Source organism: Scyliorhinus torazame, chromosome 8 (assembly GCF_047496885.1).
Source record: "Scyliorhinus torazame isolate Kashiwa2021f chromosome 8, sScyTor2.1, whole genome shotgun sequence".
Classification (NCBI taxonomy): domain Eukaryota; kingdom Metazoa; phylum Chordata; class Chondrichthyes; order Carcharhiniformes; family Scyliorhinidae; genus Scyliorhinus; species Scyliorhinus torazame.
The window spans coordinates 243,493,462-243,516,146 of record NC_092714.1 but is presented as its reverse complement, the minus strand read 5'-3'; the positions used below and the strand labels follow the sequence as shown (position 1 = coordinate 243,516,146).

The 22,685-nt window shown below is 51.8% G+C and overlaps 1 long non-coding RNA gene across 1 annotated transcript; it reads left to right on the top strand.

The window, feature by feature from the left end:
* Positions 1 to 9,479: 9,479 nt before the first annotated feature.
* LOC140428834 (uncharacterized) lies at positions 9,480 to 22,330 on the top strand. Its single transcript, XR_011948918.1, has 2 exons — positions 9,480 to 9,538; positions 21,713 to 22,330. It is a non-coding gene; the product is annotated as an uncharacterized lncRNA (long non-coding RNA).
* Positions 22,331 to 22,685: the final 355 nt, after the last annotated feature.

Below are 22,685 nucleotides of genomic sequence, written 5' to 3'. Positions count from 1 at the left end.
ACAGTCGGGATTCAATGACCTATTGCGAGTTACAGGCAGCAGAGGCTTGAATGATATCAAGTTTACACATGACCTGCTAATATTTTAAGTGGTCCAGCCTGATCTGGTGAAGGATGGTTAAACCAGTGGGCTACCATACCCTTTCAAGTCTGTGCCCCTTGGACCTAAGGAAGCTGAGATAATTTGGAAAGAGCCATGATGGTGGGCTTAACCTATATCAGAGACAACATCCATATTACTTTTAAGGAGGCCGGTGGTCAGCTGGCTGGAGGAGCATCGTACAGAAGGATCAGGTGAGGAAGTCCCCTTTCCTCTGCACCGGGACCAGGGAAAGAAGTCAGAAATGCTGCTAGACCTTCATGGCCTGGAGCGACTGTGGGGTGAATGAAAGTCTTTGGTGCTGCACTACAGTACCAACCACGAGATCCTTATCTCAGTGACCCAGAGGCCAGCTGAAGGCTCAGATAACGGCAGCTGTGCTCTTATTTCCTGTCCACTATTCATCCAAGTCACTCATCTGATCTCTGAGGTTTCCTCAGGATGTTCAAATGGTCTCTGTCATGGGCAGCTGTCTTCTCACATCATGGTGAAGCAGGCAGGCATGCACTGGCAGCCACCTGTCTCCAAATGCTGCCTGGCCGCCTCAGGAACCTACAACCAGGAATGCATCCAAATAGGGCCAAAGGGGCCTACCACCACATTTGTTCTTCCTGCGCAAGAGCACCTCGACAGAATGTTGTGCTTTGCAACAGAACGTATATAGAATGGAACAGGGTATAGTTTTCACCAATGTGTGCAGTGTTTTCTGAGCAGGGTTGTGGAAAGTGATTTTGCTGGGAGGGTATTTAAAGGTAGTAGTTCGGCTTTAGGGAAATAATAGGTGGACTTTTACCTACTCCCTGGCAAAATGGAAGGACAATTAATCGGTTGGGAATGCTTTGACAGCTGGAGTACCTTTAACTAAGCCAGCATCCCACCTCTGAGTTCCCGGGCCAATACGGGAAGGCAGGTGAGATAACAGCCCATAACTTCCAGCTAGCGGCAGAAAGCCATAGCCGCCGATTCTGCAATGGAAAAATGCGTACTTGCCTGCGTTTGGATATCGCGGCGAACCTTGCTCTCCCTACGGCAGCCTCGGGCCTCTAGCGTGACTGTCTGCGCAGGTTCCAGCGTGGCGCAGCAGGAGTGCAGCCCCTCCCCCTTATGACAGGACCCGGTTGGGAATGCCCATTGAGGACAGTTATTTAAATTGCAGATTTATATTGAAGACAATAGGCAACAATTCCAGCCTTGGGTGCTCCGGTGTCCTCCCACAGCCAAAAATTGTTCTGGTTAGGTGGATTGGCCATGCTAAATTGCCCCTTCATGTCTAGGGATGTACTGGCTAGGTTCCGGGGATAAGGTAGGGGAGTGGGCATTTCAGGGTGCTATTTCAGGGGGTTGGTACAGGCTTGATGGGCCAAATGGCCTCTGTCTGCACTGTAGGCATTCTATGGTTCCAGGAAACCCATGCAGACATGGGGGGAATGTACAACACCACACAGTCATGTAACGTCCGAATTGAACAAGGGTCCCTGGTGTTGTGAGGCAGCAGTGCTAACCAATGTGCCACCGTGTTATCGTGTTATATTTCTGCCTTGTTTACTTCAATTATCTTATTCATTTATAATTATCTCATAATTAAATGTTGTGTTTTGATGTTTCAGTAGGACATTTGTAGGAGCTTGTAAAGTTTAATGGAAACATTTATTAACAAAAATAATTTTATAAATACCAACTGAGGCATTAAACATTGTTAAAGCATTTGAAGTAATCACTGAGGCTTGTAAGGATGAACATTACATCAGGGAGACTCTTAAACAACACATCTTAAAATACATTGCAAAATCCCAATGTACTTTTAGCTCTGAATCAGCTGGGAGGATAGGCGTGCTAACATTAGTGTCCTTGAAGGACTCAATAGCACCAATATCGAGGTCATGATCATCCAAAACCGACTCTTTTCGGCAGCACGTATGCTTAGGATGTCAGAGCCCCGACTGCCAAAGCAAATCTTCTTCATCCAGCTCAAGGAAGGATCCCGAACAAGAGGACGACAAAGGAAGCTCTTCAAAGACACCTCAAAGGCTTACCTCAAGAAATGAAACATAGATGTCAATGCTTTGGAGACCTTTGCTCAGAAGAGACTCATTTGGAGGAACCTCCTGATTGAAGGGTCACAATTCTTCAAGAACACCCGACTACAAGAGGAGGCCCGGAAAAGGACCCTGAGAAAGAAATACCTGTGAGCTCAAGGCCATGGATCGATCCCACTTTTTGGAAACTCCTGCCAGTGAGTGATTGAAGTTGCGGTTCGAGGATCCGGCTTATCAGCCATGCAAGGACCCCCAGGACCCATGACCAGTAACATGGAGTAGCTTCGGTGGCCAATCATACCCGTGAGTAAGTGATCACCGCATTCTATCCATTACAGTTTCTTTAATGAAATTAACATCCTCATGATAAATTAAAGTTTAAAAAAAATCATTCTTTCAACTTCTGTGACTCCAAACTCACTTTATAGTTCAATGGAATTAAGAGTCTCATGACTACCCAAGTTTTAAAAAACAAAAATATATCTTCCTTTCATTTTATTTGCATTTTAAACATATTTATAAACTATAAACACTAATAATATAAACATTAACCTAATGAATAAATGGCTCCTGATGTCTCCTGCCTCTGCTCGATGATCCTGACCGAGAAACAAAAGCACAAATAAAAAGGTGTAAAAACCTACCCAGCATCGAGGTAAGTCAATCAAGTTAGCGCTGTCCCTTTAATTATCATACTGTCGGTTCAGCACAGCGCTTCATTCAACCTGTCAAAAAAAAGCAGGCTGGTAGTTTGAATGGCACAAGCTTCCAGCACTCATACCCGTGCGTCCTCACTTCTGAGTCATTGCGCTATTCATGTGCGGACCAGTGACCTAAATCGGGGCTCCAAAAGGAGGTTACAGGCCATTACCATGGCTCTATCAAATGAATTACTTTGAATTGAAGGGAAATTCAATTCATGGCATGACTCAACTGCACATGGATTTCTGAAGATACAGCAACCACAGGAAAGGAAGAAGTCCCAGCAGGTTGTTCCCTGGGTCTCTCACCCTTATTTGAAGGTCCTCGTGAGGGGTCTGTGGGACTGCCATGTGGTGAGCCCTCCCCAAGTGCAGGAAGTTGGAGACAAGCCTCACAGAAGTGGCTGAGGAAATCAGCTGCCGAAGTGTCTTAACTGGTAGACGATGCACCAAGCAGCTCTGACCGAAGGGGGTTGAGAAAAGTAAGTGGCACATCAATATCTGGTGCCAGGCCTGTTAGGAAAACAAAGGGGGTGACGTTCTCCCTTGCCCGATGCCGATATCGTAATGGGCGATCAGGCGGAGAATCGATTCCGACGCCCAAATCGGGGCAGGCACCGGTTTGATGCTGGTCAGCCATGCTCCGCCCATGCGGAAATGGTGTAATCGCATTGCATGCCGCTGCAACGGTGTTGGCACATCATCGGCTGGCCCTCCCACGATGCTCTGTCCCCGAATGGCCGAGTTCCCAATGGCGCGGGACCTGTGTGGTCTCAGCGGTCGGGATCCCAGAGTGGTGGCTGCGGACTGTGATCTGTGCCACGCAGTCGGCCGGGAGCCATGCCGCTGGCTGGGGGGGGGCTTCTGTGAAGGCTGGGGGGACAGGTGGGGGGTGACGAGGAGGTGTTCAGGAGGTGGTTTGTGCGGTGGCGGTGGCGGGTCAGGTCCACACACAGCCAGCGCCATGTTGTACAGCGCGACCGCTGCAGGTCGTCACCGTGCGCATGTGCAGCCATGGACCTGGCCATTCTCCGGCTTTTTACGGCGCGGGAGCCAAGAGTTTCACCTGGTCCCACTGCTAGTCCCTCACCAGTCCCGGTCGTAGAACTCCCGCAAATTCTCTGTTCGAGCCGGCACTTAGCCGCTGAAACGGAGAATTCCCAGCCCAGACAGTTTTCAGGGATTTACCTTTGTATTTGTAAACATTAGAAATAAAGTAGAGTTTTATTGGGTTTAATTTAATGTTTCTGTGCCTGGAAGGGTAGAAGTTAGAGGTATATTCATGCTGGACAAAGGTGTTGGGATGCGTGGTGGTTGATTAAATTCCAACAGTGTTTCTATTGTGCTTAGAGAGGGCTAGGGCATGAAGAATAAATAAAAGGCATAAGCATTTAAAAAAAATTAATCATGGGACATGGACATCACAGGCTGGGTCAGCATTTATTGCCCATCCCTAATTATCCTTGAACTGAATGGCTTACTAGGCCATTTCAGAGGGCATTTAACAGTCAACCACATTACACTGCTGTGGGTCTGGAGGCACCTGTCGGCCAGACCAGGTGAGAATGGCTGATTTCCTTCCCTAAAGGACACGAGTAAATCAGATGTGTTTTTACAACAATCAACAATGATTTCACCGTCATCATTAGACTTGTAATTCCAGATTTTTATTGAATTCAAATTTCACCATCTGTCATGGTGGGATTTGAAACCAGGTCCTCAGAACATTACCCTGGGTTTCTGCATTGCTAATCCAGTGACAATACCACAACATCAGTGCCATAGCATGTGACTGCTGCTTAGCAACTGGGGCCTTGGTTTTAGTTAGCTAATTTGATTTCAGTTGAAGATAGGTAGTGAGAGAGAAGACAGTTCTCACAGCTCTGCTAGAAAAAGTTGGTTCTGAAGGCTAAAGAGGGAACATCTCTCTCAGCTTTGTACAATATTCATTTACTCCCTCCTTAACTTAACAATTACGCACAAGTTTTATTATTAACATGGTGCAAAGTACGTTTTAAAGTACAATGAGCTCATTAGCACAAAAAAAATCCCTTTCAGTCACACAAGATGACTGTGATCAAATACACGCACTCTGCTTTGAACCTAAGTCTGTGGTATTCTCCTCCGAGTCCCTCCAGATGATGATCACATGAAAATTTCCAAACTGCACTCACAAAAACATGCTTTACAATCTTCGCTCATAATTTTTTTTACATTTGTTCATGGGATGTGGGTGTCACAAACTGAGCCAGTATTTATTGCCCATCCCTAATTGGGCAGTTAAGTGGCAACCACATTACTGTGGATCTGGAGTCACATGTTGCTGGGTAAGGATGGCAGATTTCCTTCCCTAAAGGACATTAATGAACCAGATGAGCTTTTACAACAATCAACAATGCTTTTATGGTCATTATCAGACTTTTAATTCCAGATTTTTATTGAACTCAAATTTCGCCATCTGTACTGGTGAGATTTGAACCTGGGTCCGCAGGACATTACACTGGGTCTCTGGTTTACTAGTCCAGTGACAATGCCACTGCCTCCCCATGCATTTCCTTAACGGTTTGCATTCTGAAATCCAGACCAGGTTTTCCAAATGACAATTTTAAACACAGCTTCCACTCCACTTTTAAAAATGAATCCAGTCCAGGATTTCACACCAACCTCTTTGTTTTCTTTGCCTTGCATTCTGAAATCCAGACCAGGTTTTCCAAATGACAATTTTAAACAAAGCTTCCACTCCACTTTTAACAATGGATCCTGTCCAGGATTTCACACCAACCCCTTTATGTTTTCTTTGTCTTGACTGCTGTGCAAAATACTCACAATTGCTTTAACTCTCGATTTCCAGGCTGCTGTTCCACTTTAAATCTGATTACCGTGATTGTCTCTTTAACTCAGAACGCTTTATTTACTCTTCCATGAATTCTTCTGAACAATACATTGACCTCTGTTCACTTAACTCCAGGTTTCTTGGACAATCTTCTTCATTTCTCTTGTTTCCTTGGCCGGGGTTCTCTGAGCTTCCGCGCCAAAATGGCGCTCGGCACAGGGACGGAGAATGGGGCCTCAGACCTGCGATCGGGTCCGGCGCTGGCACGCGGTTCTCCAGCGACCAGAGAATCGGCGGCATTCGCGAGCGCACGGTCATTGCAGTGCCGGTCGAGGGCCATTGAAAGAGGCCCCCGCGGCGATTCTCCGCGGTCGACTGACCGAGTTCCCGTTAGTGTGGTTCATGTATGGTTCCACCCGGTGGGAGCTCGACGTCGAGGCTGCGGTGGCCGTCCTGGTGGGTGGCAGGGGATCAGTCTCCGCGGGGGGCCTCCATGACGGCCAGGCCCGCTATTGGGAGCCACCAATCGGCAGGCACGCGCGGTCTGGGGATGGCCTACCTTCTTCCGCTCCGGCCCGCTGTGTGGCTCTGCCATGTTGCGTGGCCCTTAACTAGCTGGACATTTGGGGCGTGACTCTCTAAAAATGCGGCTAAGTGTTGACGCCGGCATAAACACCGGAGTGTTTCACGCCAGCATCAGCGGGCCTCTTGGCCCAGCGATTCTGTAGCCCACAAGGGGCCAGCATGGCGCCGGAGTGCTCCGCGCTGCTCCAGCTGCCATACGCGGCCCTGCACTGCTCGCCGCAGGTCCTCGCATGTGCGCGGCGGCCGATTCCATGCTGGCCTGCTCTGTGGCTCCGCCATGTTGGCCGTGACCGTGCCCGCCAATCGGTAGTCCCCGATCGCGGGCCTGGCCCTTGTGGAGGCCCCCCCCGGAGACTGATTTTCCCCCCCCCCCACAACCTTCAACCAGGACGGCCACAACGCCGAGCTCCTGCTGGGTGGAACCATACGTGAACCACGCCGTCAGGAACTTGGCAGTCAACCACGGAGAATCGCCGTGGGGACCTCTTTGAACGACCCCCGACTGGCGCCGCGTCGACCGTGCACACGCGACTGCCGCCGATTCTCCGGTCGCCGGTGAACCCCGTCCTGGAGTCAGACCCGATCGTGGGTCTGAGGCCCCATTCTCCTCCCCCACGCCGAGTGTCATTCGGCGCTGAGGCTCGGAGAATCCCGGCCTAGAATTCTGGCATCTAATTTCTTAACCATTACTCGATAGTATGGGTTCTTCCATCAAGGCTGAGAGATATGTTCCCTCTCTCGCCTTCTAAACCTAACTGCTTCTAGCACAGCTGTGAGAGCTGCTTTCTCAATCACTACCTATCTCCAACTGCAATCAAATTAGTTAAACTAAACCTTAAAGGCTTCTCTACCTTGCAAGGCCTCAGTTGCTAAGCAACCACTGTTGGTTTATTTATTCTTCATGCCGTAGCCCTCTCTGAGCACAATAGAAACACAGTTCGAACTTAACCAACTTACACACATACAAGCACCTTTGTCCAGCATGCTCTGGGTTTTACCCTTCGAGGCACAGGAACATTAAATTGAACCCACCTAACATTATATTTTATTTCTAATGTTTACCAATACAAATATAAATCCCTTAAAACTACCTTTGCTTTCCTAACGCTAATGATAGGCACATTATCGGCACTGGCAATACATGTCCACCTGCTCCATTAGGAAGGAGGTCTTTTTCCAGGAAACAGCAGATGTCAGCAACAAGCTGCCACGGGAGACATGAGTCTCTCAGATCACAATTAATCTAACCCTAAAAGCCAACTTGATTTGTCTCCCTCCTACATCAGGCACTCAACCGGCAAAGCACTGTTTTTGTTTGCCCTATGCTTGATGTCCAGCGTCAGGATGAATTTTGCCAGTTAAACTCATTTTAGGATGTATCCCATCACCCATTATTACAATTTACTATTACCTAAATATTGCTTTGACTGGCACTAATCCAAACACCGCAAGACGTTGTACTGCCCCACGTCTTCATAAAAGTACCTACTTGTCTCTTAGCTTCAGCAATTACTTTGGAGAAATCAACATTAATTGTATTTGCTTAGACTTTATTCCACACATGTAACACTCTTTGAGCAAGACATTCTTCAAAGTCAACACTTGCTGTGTTTTGATCATTTCATGTTTATATCAACTCTGCTGTGGTCATGAACCAAACTACATAACTTGCCGAAATCTATCTTTTCCATCCAGCTCATCTTTTATAACACCTATCTCATATTTAAGCTTCACTTGTCAACATTTATAAAATCGACCGATCACATTCAATGCTGACATAATTAAGCCTGACTACTTTTGATTCTTTATTTGATTGCTCCTCTTGTTAAACTCTTACTGATAATTCAGCGATTTGGAAGAAGTTTTTTTTTTTAGCAATTATGGATTCCAAATGACTTACTCTGCGGCAGACTCCTGCCCACAGGGGACTGGATGAAGACTTGCCAAAACACATCACAAACGGGACAAATTACACAAATTGGAGTGGAGACTTATCCCATCTGTTGGAACTAGGGCTAAATCCAGGTCTCACTAATGAAATGAGAGTATTCTTTTCGGCTGCATGAAAATTAATTCGAAATAAGAGTTTCCCACAGTGCATGAAATCAAAAAAGTAATTACAGTATTTTAACTTTTACACTTGTAAGCCATCCAGAGATTTGATTCTTTCTCACCTCTAGCTGTGATATTAGTATACAGTAAATTAATCATTATCACATGTGGTAACTCTGGACAGCATGTCTGCTTTTCCACAGAGGGATTCGTGACCATCTGCTGTTACTTTGGTAAGGCGCCTACAAACATCCTTTCATTATTCCTTCCGAACACCATCCTTGAATTGCTGATATCAAAATTATACCTATTTATTTCTCGACCGTTATAAAACAGTGCTGGACACTAAACTACAAAATTGTGTTCACCGCAGTTAATGGTTGTATCAGATTGTGACAAAAAGGATCTGGTAAACTTTCAAATTGCCCATTTTTATTTCAGAGCACAATGAAGGATCACTACAAGAAGGACGGGTTATCAAAATGCAGAGTATTAAAATGACTGGAGATCTGGCATTATCACACGCAGCAATGTGATGTGATAGAGGACAGGGAAGCGTGGGATTGAATACAGATATGGTGTAGTTGTTTGTGATTGGTCAATAATGCACAGGCAGTGATCTTATTATTCTCAATAAAGCCTGCTTTATTGTTCTAGTTCATATTCATGAAACGTCTGCCTGAAGAAAATGGGAGAGTTAATTTGTAATGTGAAAGTTCAAAGTCATGGCTGGAGGTCTCTGCAGAGATGCAGTTCTAACAGGATGTGAAGAAAGCTTTGCATAAGAGGAAGAGAAGGGACTGCCACCTTCAGGTTCAAAACAGATTGTTGTTTTTGTATATCTAATAAGCCATACATATATGTCTTTATGTGTGTGTGTATATATATATATATGTATATTCATACTGCTGCATTTTCTACTTGAACAAATTGGGTTAAAGGCGTTATCTTGAATATTAATCTAACATGTCGGATCTGTCATTCATTTAAAGCAGATTTGCACAGCTGACAGCCCAAGGGATACATTGCAGTGCGCAAAGTCCCTGAATCCACTTCTCAAACTACCAGTAAGTTCAAGGTGCAAGTAAGTGAATTTTATGATTTTGCAATTGGATTCTCCTCCAATAACAAGCTGCGCCTTTCCCGCATTTGCTGCTGGGAGCCTTACCTGCGGGTTTATGAGCAGCAAATGAAATAGTCTCTGAGTGGAGGAGCAGCCAACAGCGATGGCGGTGAGGGTGCTGAGGACTGTCGAGTCAGAGTGATGCAAAACTATGGTGTGTCCAAGGAGCGGTGTTGTGGCAATGAATGTGTGTGTGTTTCGGAGTGAGCTTGTGTGTGTGTGGGAGTGAGCTTGCGTTTATGTGGAAGTGAGCTTGTGTGTGTGTATGAGTGAGCGTATGTGTGTGTGTGGGAGTGAGCGTATGTGTGCGTGTGGGAGTGAGCGTACGTGTATGTGTGGGAGTGAGCGTACGTGCATGTGTGGGAGTGAGCTTGTGTGTGTGTTGGAGTGAGCGTATGTGTGTTTGTGGGAGTAAGCTTGCGTGTATTTGTATGTGTGGTAGTTAACGTGTGTGTGGGAGTGAGCGTATTTGTGTGTGTGTGTGTTACCTGGGGATCCAGGTATTGGGAGAGTGGGCAACTTTGCATAAATGGAATTTAACAAAGCTGGTGGAGGAGGTTCGGGAGGATTTTAGGAGGTGGGATATGCTGCATCTGACTCAAGCAGGGAGGGTTCAAGTGGTGAAAATGAATGTCCTGTCAAATTTCCTATTCCGGACACTTCCGATTTTTGTACCAAAGACCTTTTTCCGGAAGGTGGGTACGGTTATTTCAGAGTTTGTGTCGGCAGGAAAGATGCCAAGGGTAAAGGGACCTTATTACAGAGGCAGAGGCAGAAGGGGGGGTTGGCGTTGCCAAACTTGTTACATTATTAGTGTGTGTGTGTGGGAGTGAGTGAGTGTATGTGTGTGTGTGGTGGGGGAGTGAGTATGTGTACCTGTGGGAGTGAGTATTTTTGTGAGTGTGTGTGGGGGAGTGAGTGTGGGGGAGTGAGTGTATGTGTCTGTGTAAGTGAGTGTTTGTGTGTGTGTGGTGGGGGAGTTGAGTGTGAGTGAGTGTGTGTGGTGGGGGAGTGAGTGTGTGTGTTATTTTATGAGTTACTCTTTTTTTAACTTAACAATTTATTGCTCTAACATTGCTTTACTTTTTGCTTTACTTTTTCTCAGCAATTATTTCTTTCCTTAGTACCTCAACTTTCTTTGAAATTCAGTTCATTGTTGTGCCAACCCTTACCTTTCCAAAAATTGATCAGTGGCCCCTTGATTGAGAAAAAAATGCAAATGTGTCCCCCTCCCTCAAGTGGAAAAGTCTGATAAATCTGATTTAAGGAGCTGTTAATCTGCAAATAGAGTCAGAGTTAAAGGAATCCTGGGGCGTCATTCTCCGACCCCCCGCCGGGTCGGAGAATGGCCGTTGGCCGCCGTGAATCCCGCCCCCGCCCCCGCCGAAGTCTCCGAAGGGAGAAAAGTCGGCGGGGCGTTAATGGCGCCGCTGCCGCGGAGAATGTCACGGGTCTGCGCAAGGCAGCCGATTTTCGGCCTGCCGATATTCTCCCTTCCGGATGGGCCGAAGTCCCGTCGACGTGATGACCGTTCACGTCGACGTCAATCAAACCTCCTTTTCATCGGCGTGACCCGGTGCTCCAGGCTCACGCCGACCAGCGAGGAGGTGAGTGACGGCCTGGGGGGTTGGCTCTGGGCAGGAAATGGCGTGGCCGCAGACTGATTGCCTGAGGAGAGGTGTGTCTCGGCTTGTGTGTGTGTGCGGCGGGGGGTGGGGGGGTGGTTAGAGTAGGCTGGGCTCCGGGGGAGTGCCGGGAGGGGGTCCGTGCCGGGGTGGAGGTTGGGGGTTGGGGAGGGGGTCCGTGCCGGGGTGGAGGTTGGGGGTTGGGGAGGGGGTCCGTGCCGGGGTGGAGGTTGGGGGGGGTCCGTGCCGGGGTGGAGGTTGGGGAGGGGGTCCGTGCCGGGGTGGAGGTTGGGGAGGGGGTCCGTGCCGGGGTGGAGGTTAGGGGTTGTGGAGGGGGTCCGTGCCGGGGTGGAGGTTGGGGGGGGGGTCCGTGCCGGGGTGGAGGTTGGGGGTTGGGGAGGGGGTCCGTGCCGGGGTGGAGGTTGGGGGTTGGGGAGGGGGTCCGTGCCGGGGTGGAGGTTGGGGGGGGGGTCCGTGCCGGGGTGGAGGTTGGGGAGGGGGTCCGTGCCGGGGTGGAGGTTGGGGAGGGGGTCCGTGCCGGGGTGGAGGTTAGGGGTTGTGGAGGGGGTCCGTGCCGGGGTGGAGGTTTGGGCGGGGTCCGTGCCGGGGTGGAGGTTGGGGGTTGGGGAGGGGTTCCGTGCCGGGGTGGAGGTTGGGGGGGGGTCCGTGCTGGGGTGGAGGTTGGGGGTTGGGGAGGGGGTCCGTGCCGGGGTGGAGGTTGGGGGTTGGGGAGGGGGTCCGTGCCGGGGTGGAGGTTGGGGGTTGGGGAGGGGTCCGTGCCGGGGTGGAGGTTGGGGGGGGGTCCGTGCCGGGGTGGAGGTTGGGGAGGGGGTCCGTGCCGGGGTGGAGGTTGGGGAGGGGGTCCGTGCCGGGGTGGAGGTTGGGGGTTGTGGAGGGGGTCCGTGCCGGGGTGGAGGTTGGGGGGGGGGTCCGTGCCGGGGTGGAGGTTGGGGGTTGGGGAGGGGGTCCGTGCCGGGGTGAAGGTTGGGGGGGGGTCCGTGCTGGGGTGGAGGTTGGGGGTTGGGGAGGGGGTCCGTGCCGGGGTGGAGGTTGGGGGTTGGGGAGGGGGTCCGTGCCGGGGTGGAGGTTGGGGGTTGGGGAGGGGGTCCGTGCCGGGGTGGAGGTTGGGGGGGGGTCCGTGCCGGGGTGGAGGTTGGGGAGGGGGTCCGTGCCGGGGTGGAGGTTGGGGAGGGGGTCCGTGCCGGGGTGGAGGTTGGGGGTTGTGGATGGGGTCCGTGCCGGGGTGGAGGTTGGGGGGGGGGGTCCGTGCCGGGGTGGAGGTTGGGGAGGGGGTCCGTGCCGGGGTGGAGGTTGCGGGTTGTGGAGGGGGTCCGTGCCGGGGTGGAGGTTGGGGGGGGGGTCCGTGCCGGGGTGGAGGTTGGGGAGGGGGTCCGTGCCGGGGTGGAGGTTGGGGGTTGCGGAGGGGGTCCGTGCCGGGGTGGGTGATGGGAGGGCAAATGAGTTGGTCCACCTGGCCAGGTGCCAGCCTCCAACAGTTGGACCCATGCGGTCCATGCCACCTGGCTGGGGGGAGGAGGGGATATGGGCAATGATGACATGTCGTCGTTCCCCTCCCCCCCACCAGGTCGTCATGTTTTCAGATCATCCAGCGATGTTGGCCGCCGTGGTGGTAGCCGCTCATGTCTATGTTGCCCTTGATGAGGAGGAGGAGGAGGAGGAGGAGGAGCGTGCCAGAGAGGCGGCGCAGGCTGCCGCAGAGGGGCAGGCGGCAGCCGCCCAGGCTGGAGGGACACCTGACCGACAGGACGAGGAGGGGGAGGAGGACGTCGCGGCCCCACGGCAACGGAGGCACCCGAGGGCGCCCCGTGTGTACCGGCCCCGGCAGTCATACCAGGACCTCACGGACCGGGAATGCAGGAGGACACTCCGGATGAGCCGGGAAACCGTGGCACACATCTGCCACCTGCTGGCACACCTGTCACCACGTGGCACTGGCGGGGGACACCCTCTCCCCGTGTCCGTCAAGGTTACGGTGGCCCTGAACTTTTATGCAACGGGGTCATTCCAGGCACCGAGTGGGGACCTGTCCGGCATATCGCAGACATCGGTGCATCGGTGCATCCGGGCAGTGACAGATGCCCTTTATGCCATGGCGCACCGCTACATCCGCTTCCCCGTGGACCGGGCCAGCCAAGATGCCCGGGCCGTGGGCTTCTCTGCCATTGCCGGGTTCCCCATGGTCCAGGGCGCGATCGATGGGATGCACGTCGCCGTGCGGCCACCTGCAGATAACAGGGCCGTGTTCACTAATAGGAAGGGGACCTATTCGATGAACGTACAGGTGGTCTGCGACCACCGCATGATGATCCTGCACGTCTGCGCCCGTTACCCAGGCAGTGTACACGACTCATTCGTGTTGTCGCGGTCATCCATCCCCGGCATGTACGAGGGACGCCATCCCCGGCTGAGGGGCTGGTTGCTGGGCGACAGGGGCTACCCATTGCGATCGTGGCTGATGACGCCTATACGGAGGCCACGCAATGAGGCGGAGAACCGCTACAATGATGCCCATGTAGCGACAAGGGGAGTGATCGAGAGGTGCTTTGGCGTGCTGAAGATGCGTTTCAGGTGCCTGGACCTCTCTGGGGGCGCCCTCCAGTATCGGTCAGATAGGGTCGGCCGCATCATTGTGGTGTGCTGCGTCCTGCACAACATAGCCCAGCAGAGGGGCGATGTGCCGCAGGCAGAGGAGGGCGGAGTGGAGGAGCAGCAGGAAGAGGCCCAGTCCTCCCCAGATGAGGGGGATGGGGGCAATGGTCAGGGCAGACGGGGTAGACACAGACGGGTGGCTGTCCACCGTTACCGGCTGGCCCAGCGGGCATGGGACAGACTGATAGACGCCCGCTTCACTGACTAGATGGGCGTGGGAATCGGGTAGTATGGCCACAGACCGCACACCATGACAACAGCCGACCACCCACACCCCCCACCCATCCATCCACCCAGCACCATCACCCCCTTCCCCAACCCCACACACCCCACCCGCATGCACACCACCCCCCCACTCCCAATTGCCGATCCACCGGCGGCACAACGGGCCGGGCTCACCCAGTTGCGGGTGGACGCGTGTCTATCGCAGGCCATGGAGAATGATGACAACCCGCCTCCGATGAGCTCCTGGCTCTACATCGTTGGACTATGTCTGACCCATGGCCACAGTACCACCATCCACCCGGACCATCCCTGCATGCGGCTGTGACACTGCAGCGCACGGTCCCGTCCTCTGCCCGGGGGATGTTGATGGCGGCCCAGGGGGAAGGGGGCAGACTCACCTGGGGCTGAGGTAAGACCACCCCTCACACACACACTTGCGCTCAACGTACATGACACCCCCGCACACTTTGGACAGAGCACAAAGGCAGCTTCGGTAGGTGTAACATTGACTTTAATAACCAAAGGAGTTCATGCACGTGCCCTAGCGCCTAAAACTCATCTGTGCCCTGCACCCGTGCCAACTTACTCAGTGTCTAATTGTTTGGCCTTACGGGCCCTTTGACTACGTCTACGTGGTTCCCCAGACGGTACAGCAGAACTGGAGGTGGACTCCTGTGATTCCTGCCCTCTGACACTGGATCCCTTTGGCGGCCGTTTCCTGGGGCGTCCTGGCCTAGATGGGCCAGGCTGCGGCCCGGGCGACTGGGATGGCGAGCTGCCAGCCTGTCCTGCCCGTTGCCCACCCGATGCACCTGGGACGGAAGGGGGGGAGTCCGAGGTGTCGCGGTGTACCGGGACCTCCCCTACAGAGGGAGCCGGGACGGACCACACCACCTCCTCCTCCCTCGGGGTGCCCGATGGCCCCCAGGCCTCTACATGGGTGGGGGATGCGAACGGACTGGCCATCCGACGCGCCCCCGACATCTGCCGCTGCCAGTCCTGGAGGCCCGTGCTGGTATCGACAGGGGTCTGCAGGTTTGCAGCCATGGAGCCCAGGGGGTTGTCGAACCCTGTCTGCGACAGTGCGACGCCAGCTCGCACATGGCCACTGGCGCCGATGCCCTCAGCGATGGCCTGCTGAGACTGGGCCATGGCCTGCAGAGACTGGGCCATGGCCTGCAGGGACTGGGCTATGGCCTGCTGAGACTGGGCCATGGCCTGCTGAGACTGGGCTATGGCGTTGAGCGCCTCTGCCATCTGGCGCTGGCACTGGCTCATGGCCTCCTGTGAGAGGGCAGCCATTTCCTGGGCCACAGACGCCGCCTGCACGGAAGGCCCCAGGCCTCGCAAACCGTTCCCCATGTCTGACACCGTCGCACCCATTGCCTCCACCGCGGACGCCACCCGTGCGGTGTCAGCCTGGGTGGCACGCATGACCGGGACCACTCCCAGCTCCTGGACGCGGGTGGACTCCTCCACCTGCGACCGCAGCCGCCGCAAGCCACCCGTCACCCTATTCGCTCGTCTCCGTGTCGGTGGTTGCATCGGATCTATGTGTGGGTGTGGTAACTGCAGGAACCCGGGATCCATCTGGGCGGCAGATGTTCGCTTGGCCTGGGCTGCCCTCCGACCGCCCGGTCCCTCTGCTGCTCCTACCTCCACCTGCTGTACCGGGACGGCTGTGTTGTGCGCACCAGTGAGTGTACCAGACGCCTCATCACTAAAGTGCCCAACCGTGGTGAGTGTTTCTGCGATGGTGGAGGGTGTTGGTGACAGCAGTGGCGTTGTGTCGTGCTCTTCGTCCCACTCTGAGTCCATGGCACTTTGGGGTGGGGGTTCGTCTCCACCCATCCACTCTGAGTCACTGTCCGGTATTTCGTCTTCCCGGGTAGGGGTGTCCTGGGTAGTGCTGTCCCGGGTAGTGCTGTCCCGGGTAGTGCTGTCCCGGGTAGGGGTGTCCTGGGTAGTGGTGTCCCGGGTAGGGGTGTCCTGGATAGTGGTGTCCTGGGTAGTGGTGTCCTGGCTCGGATGTGACGGGGGCCTGTGGCTGCCCCCCTCATCGCTGGGTGGTCGCTCCCGCACGTGACGGGGGTGTCGTCTCCCTGTTGCTCCAGGTCTCTCCGTCTCCCGTGGTCTCCGAGGGGCATCCTGCGGGCGTCGCATGCTGGAGGGTTCGGGTCTCTCCGTCTCCCGTGGTCTCCGAGGGGCATCCTGCGGGCGTCGCATGCTGGAGGGTTCGGGTCTCTCCGTCTCCCGTGGTCTCCGAGGGGCATCCTGCGGGCGTCGCATGCTGGAGGGTGCGGGTCTCTCCGTCTCCCGTGGTCTCCGAGGGGCATCCTGCGGGCGTCGCATGCTGGAGGGTGCGGGTCTCTCCGTCTCCTGTGGTCTCCGAGGGGCATCCTGCGGGCGTCGCATGCTGGAGGGTGCGGGTCTCTCCGTCTCCCGTGGTCTCGGAGGGGCATCCTGCGGGCGTCGCATGCTGGAGGGTGCGGGTCTCTCCGTCTCCCGTGGTCTCCGAGGGGCATCCTGCGGGCGGTCTGCATCTGCGGGGATGGGTGCCTGGACGTTTGGTCCTGCGATACACAATGAAGCATGCATGGTTAGACATCAGGCAGTGATCAGGTGATACGGGAGAGGGGGATATAGGGGAGGGGGGATATGGGGACGGGCTGTTGGTGGCTCACTTGCTCGTGGGGCCCCGACCTCTGCATCAGCAACCTCCCGGTCCTCAGGTCCGCCAGCCAGTTCCAGGGCCCTTTCCTCGTGTACGGTCAGTGGCCTCTCATCAGCGGGCCCTCCTCCAGTCCTCACATGCTCCCTATTGTTGTGTGCGCGCTTCTCCTGGGGGGGGGGGGGGTGGTGGCAGGGGTAAAAGGCAACAGTGTTAGGCAGGTATATGAATGCACGCCATCGGTTGCGCGTGCATTGCAGAGGTTAAGGTTAGGGCTGGATTCACTTGGGGATATGGGGGATATGGGGGAGGGGGGATATGGGGGATATGGGGGAGGGGGGAATATGGGGGATATGGGGGAGGGGGGATATGGGGGAGGGGGGGATATGGGGGAGGGGGGATATGGGGGATATGGGGGAGGGGGATATGGGGGAGGGGGGGATATGGGGGAGGGGGGATATGGGGAGGGGGGATATGGGGGATATGGGGGATATGGGGGAGGGGGGGATATGGGGGAGGGGGGATATGGGGGAGGGGGGATATGGGGGATATGGGGGATATGGGGGACGCTCACCCTGCCTGCTCTGACAAGGTCGTTCACCTTCTTGTGGCACTGGGTGCCTGTCCGTGGTGTTAGGGCCACAGCGGTGACGGCCTCTGCCACCTCCCTCCACAGACGCCGGCTGTGGCGTGGGGCAACTCTGCGGCCGTGCCCGGGATACAGGGCGTCCCTCCTCTGCTCCACCGCATCCAGGAGCGCCTCCACATCGCGTGACTCGAACCTCGGGGCTGAGCGACGGCCAGCCATCAAGTCGGGTGTTGCGGTCGGCTGTTCCGGTCGGGTGGGGGGGAGCTGCGCGGCCTTATGAGCCGTCACGCCGTGCAGCGCGTATGACGCTGCACGGCGTGAACCACTGCGCAAGCGCGGATCCCGTTACGTCGCTGCTAGCCCATTTCGGGCCGCAGACTATCGGCCCATTTTTATGACGTGACGCAAGTGGGATTTGCGCCGTTTTTTGCGCCGATCGGCGGAGTTTCCGCCGATAACGGAGAATTTCGCCCCTGGTGAGTAAATATCTCAAGGCATTTTTGAAGTTTGGATATTGAAATTGATGCAGTTCAATCAATTTCACATTTAGTAGACAAACAGTCCTTAAAATGAATGCCTGCAAAATCCAGGCCATTGCTGCATCAATGGAGTTTGTCGCTGACCTTGCATAAAGCTACTGATAGATCTCTGTGTGTGGATTTCCCCTTTTCTAATATTATTTTGATTCTGGTGCCAAATCAAAGGGATCTCCAGACAGCCAGAAACAATAATATTACCATGCAGAGTAAGCAGCCAATCATAATAAAGTAGTCTCATAGACAGCAAACCAGGAAGTAAAATGTATCAAAGTTCCTTCCATTTTAATTATATTTTACAGGAAGCAAAATAAGTATTTGCGAAACACATATTGGATCAGTATAGAAGTTGAAATGTCTCAGTAGAAATTGAAATACCACCAACAGACTTAAAATATATATATATTTAATTGTTAAACTATTTTAAAAATTTTAAATGGAGAATTTTAACATTCCACAGATATAAAATTAGATTCTTAGAGAGACGACATTTTCAGCAGTAATTGTGTACTTTGAATATTGTTAAAAATCTGGTTACACCTCATTTAACAACGTGTAACCTTTGCAAAGATTTTTACAGTGAGTCGAACAGAGTAAAAGGGCAATCAGTTCCGTGATTTCTGATTGATTGCAACCTGGGATAACTTTAACAGCACATCCAATGAACAAGTGTAGAATCATATGAGAACACATTCTGTGTTTCCATCTTTAGCAGCACATACATAGATTCCAGAGCTTGCAGTTAGTTGCAGGGAAAATGCTAACATTTTGATTGTCATTACTAACACAAGATCCAGGTCATGCACTCAACAATGTGTTGTATTGTTGTATATTGTCTCATGAAGGGGTCTAGAGGCGTGTATGGTGCAAAACTAAATGTTTATTAATGACACATCACTCCACAGCCCCTCCTCGCCTCCGACCCCTCCTCAACCGAATGCCACGTGCCAGTGAGGCATCTCGCGGCCCACCCAAGGGGGACGCCCACAGTATCTCCTACAGGAGGGTGCTAGGTGGGGGCTGCAGAGCATAATGCCAGCATTGGTAGGGCCAGCCACTGCCGGCAGGAAAGGGTGACAACAACACTCAGGTTCTGAAACGGAGAATCCGACCCAAGATCTTTCCTCTTTCAATTGACTGGGAATTTTTCAATTTGAACTGAAACAGAGCAAACTGCTTAAAAATACAAGACCACATTTCAAAGTGAAGGTGAGAAACAAACAAATCACGCTCAGGGGAATGTGAAGAAAGAGACCTTTCCTATAATCCCGACACCTATGAAAACTTGTTAGGAAGAGGCATTAAAATGTAAATGACTGGATATTGAAACAATGACTCCCACGGGCAGACACATCCCAAATATCTTGGAAATATACAACAGGTGAAGTATTTCAAAGCAAGTTGGCCACTACAGAGAGATTGCAGGTGACACAGGCGATGTCAAGAAAGTCTTCAGCAGTGGAAACAGGCTGAACACTGCGCTCTCTTCCTTTACCTCTTTTGGAATAATAGCGTAGTCCAGTGCGAGAAGCCAATATCTCCGAGAAACCTACTAGAAAACGGAGATTTTGTAATAGTTGCAACATCTTCTACATCTGACCACATCCAAGAAACCAGCTAACCCAAATCAGCCACAGCAATTAAAATCTATGCTTAAAGGAGAATCAAAGGACACGTAACCACATATTAGTCTACCTACTTTAATTGGACCGTAGCACCCCTTACATCTGATACGTGTGTGTGTGTGCATGTGCGTGAATGTGTTAAATTTTAAAGAATGTGTTCGGGATGAATGCTGGACGTCACATTTTTATTATTTTTAATGATTAATAAAACTGCTCTTTAATTAACTCCTCATTGTTGACAGCTTAAATACTTAAATATATTCTGATTTGAAAAAGGCATATTCTTGTGAAAAATAAACTTAAATCTTAGCTGTGACCAAACAAGAAGGGGAGCCAGTTCACCCCTTATCTCCTTTTTGTAACACTGGCAGCAATGTCACTCGCTATCAGACCAATTGATTGTAGCAGCGTTTCCACTTATTCGGGCTCATGTTTCTTATTCAAGCCTGGTTTTATCATAGGTTTTAAAAATCTTTTTAATCTTCAACACTTAATTTTACATGTGGCCAGACACTTCCGTCTGTTTTAATTGGTCTTACAGTGTTGATTTGCCTTCCATGGCTGTTTTCAGCAGAGGGAAGTACAGGTTTAATTCTTTTTCTTTCTTCCCACACCTGTTTAGATTTGACAGGCTCCTGTCGCGGTTACGGAGCCATTTTAAACTTCAGCTATTCTGCAGAAAGTATTTTAAACAAATCACTGTGGCCGCCTGAGCTTGGAGTATCAAACTAAAGCTGATTTTTCTCTTGCTCTGCACGGTCATCATGTGTTATGGCATGACTCAGAATCCGGGCTGCAGCATTCTTCAAGCTGTGCCCATTGAAACAATTGGTCTATCTTACCATTGCGTTGAATTTTAAAGTTTACTTTTTGCCAATTTTTGGATTTTACTCACTCATTTGCAATCTGGCTTGGTCCTTTGACTTTGCTTTTAATTGGATCTCCACATGCTCTGGTGGAGTCCTTTCCTGTTGCACAGTAAACATTTCTTCTGCCTTCAACCTCCACATTTGTAATGGAGCTTCTTCGGTGATCTCCAACTGTGCATATGAATGCAATTCTTTCATTTCTGATTATAGTTTTTTAAACTTTCATTCTTATGAATTTTGGAGTCTTCACCTTCTTCCACCATATTGTATTGTTACAAGTTGTCTCATGACAGCTGGTAGCAGAGATCCCGATGGGGCGGAGAATCTCACGTCAGGCAAAAATTGGGATCGGCGCTGGGTGATGCTCCAGTCCCTCGCTGGCAAGGATATTGAGGTTCATGCCTCATGCCAGCAGGAAGATACAAATGGGTCATTTGAACTCTTATGCATCCTACTAACCAGTTGGACATCGGATTCTCCACGCCTCCGTGATGCTCCGGCTCTCTAGGCCAGGATTCACGTGGGAGTGGATGGGTGGAAGTATTTGCCAGCATGACCCTGATGTAGTAGACTTCCTGCTGGGCCAAGGGGGTAAGTATTTTACGGAGGTGCCCCCAAAGTCCATCGGAGGGCCCCATCACACACACAACGCAAATCCTGCACATCCCACCCTCAGCCCCCCATCAGACCTGTACACCAGAGACCCCAATCAGACCACCTCACCAGAGATACCCATCACCGGAGACACCCCCAAATCAGAGACACCCCCAAATCAGAGACACCCCCATATCAGAGATTCCCCAATATCAGAGACCTTTATCAGAGCCCCCCACCAGAAATTCCCCATCAGACCCCCCCATCAGAGATGCTCATCAGACCCCCCATATCAGAGACCCCCATCAGACACCTCCACCAATTAGGCCCCCCATAATCAGACACCCCATATCAGAGACCTCCCCATCAAAGACTGCCGATCAGCGATCCCCCATCAGACACCCATATCAGAGACACCTCGCGTCAAATGTCCCACATCAGAGATCTTCCATATCATAGACCCTCCCATCAGACACAATCCCATATAAGAGCCCTTCCCCGCACAAGTCACCCCTTCCTGGAAGCTAAAGAGTTGTCCAAGCAATAACAGTGAGATACCACTGCTTTTCCACACCTGCTGCCTCAGACAGATGTGTAGAAAACAACAGGTGTTACTTAATAGAAAGCCAACATCACATCACAAGACTTTAAAACCCCATCAGATCCTTTGAAATGCGAGGCTTCTATTCATTTTCAAAGAGAAATAGCTTTTAGTAAGCTGTAATTGACAGGGCATTATCTTCCAGTCAGGTGTCTGGATTGTTTATTTTCATTTGCCTTTATGCTTGAATGCATCTCAAGCACCCTGCTTTGAACCTAACTGCAATGTTCATAAATGTCTAGGAGCTATGTACTTTCACTTCCTCTTTTTTTCAGCAGCAAACACTTAACTGCTTTTGATGTGATCAGGAGCTGACAATCGTGGCTAGATGTTTGCCTTGAGTAACTCATCTTGTGGTCAAACCTCAGGAAGTCTGTTGTTCATAGCCCAGATCGAGCCAGACTTTCCATCACAGGGAGTATCTACTGTTACCTTATATGGGAACGGGTCATGTGCAGCCCACACCACCTGAGATGGGACACCTGGGGCCGGCTCAGGTGGCCTGTCAAACAGTCACCAACCGGACCATTGGCTGCTGGGAGCCCTTCCTGAGACCTCATTGGCCGGAAGCCAGAGAAGTTTCTGGAAAAGTGAGTGGAGGAGGATAAAAGTAGTCATCTCAGAGAAACAGAAGAAGCAGCAGAGGCAGAAGACTAGCAAAGACTCAAAGCAAAGACTTGATGTGTGAGGTGACCCTGACCAGACTAGAAGGAAGCAAGCAAGCAAGAAACAGCCAGCGAGAATCACCTTGGCAAAGATGAACCAGAGGGACTCGGGGATCGGATCTACAACTTACCAAACCACCTTGTGGGTAGTATAGTGGAATCCTGGGTGTTTCTTGTATGTATAGTGGGTAACTTACGGGTTAATTATATTTAATAAAGTGTGTTGCATTATATCTGTGTCCGTACTTTGTTCTACTCATAAATAAAGACATCTGGGTAAACTTTAATTAAGGAGCTGGTTGAAGTATCTGAATTGGACAGATACAACAACCTTCTGACTCCCCAATGCCTGTCCACCATCTACAGTGGTGATGCAATGCTCTCCAATGCCTGGATAGGTGCAGCTCAAACACCACTCAAGAGGCTGGACCCCATGCAGGACAAAGCAGTTTGCTTGATTAGCAGCCCATCCACTGCCTTAAACATTCATTGTGTGCACCATCTACAAATTCCACAGTAACAACTCACCAAGGGTCATTCGACACCACCTTCCAAACCTGCAACTTCTACCACCTAGAAGGACAAG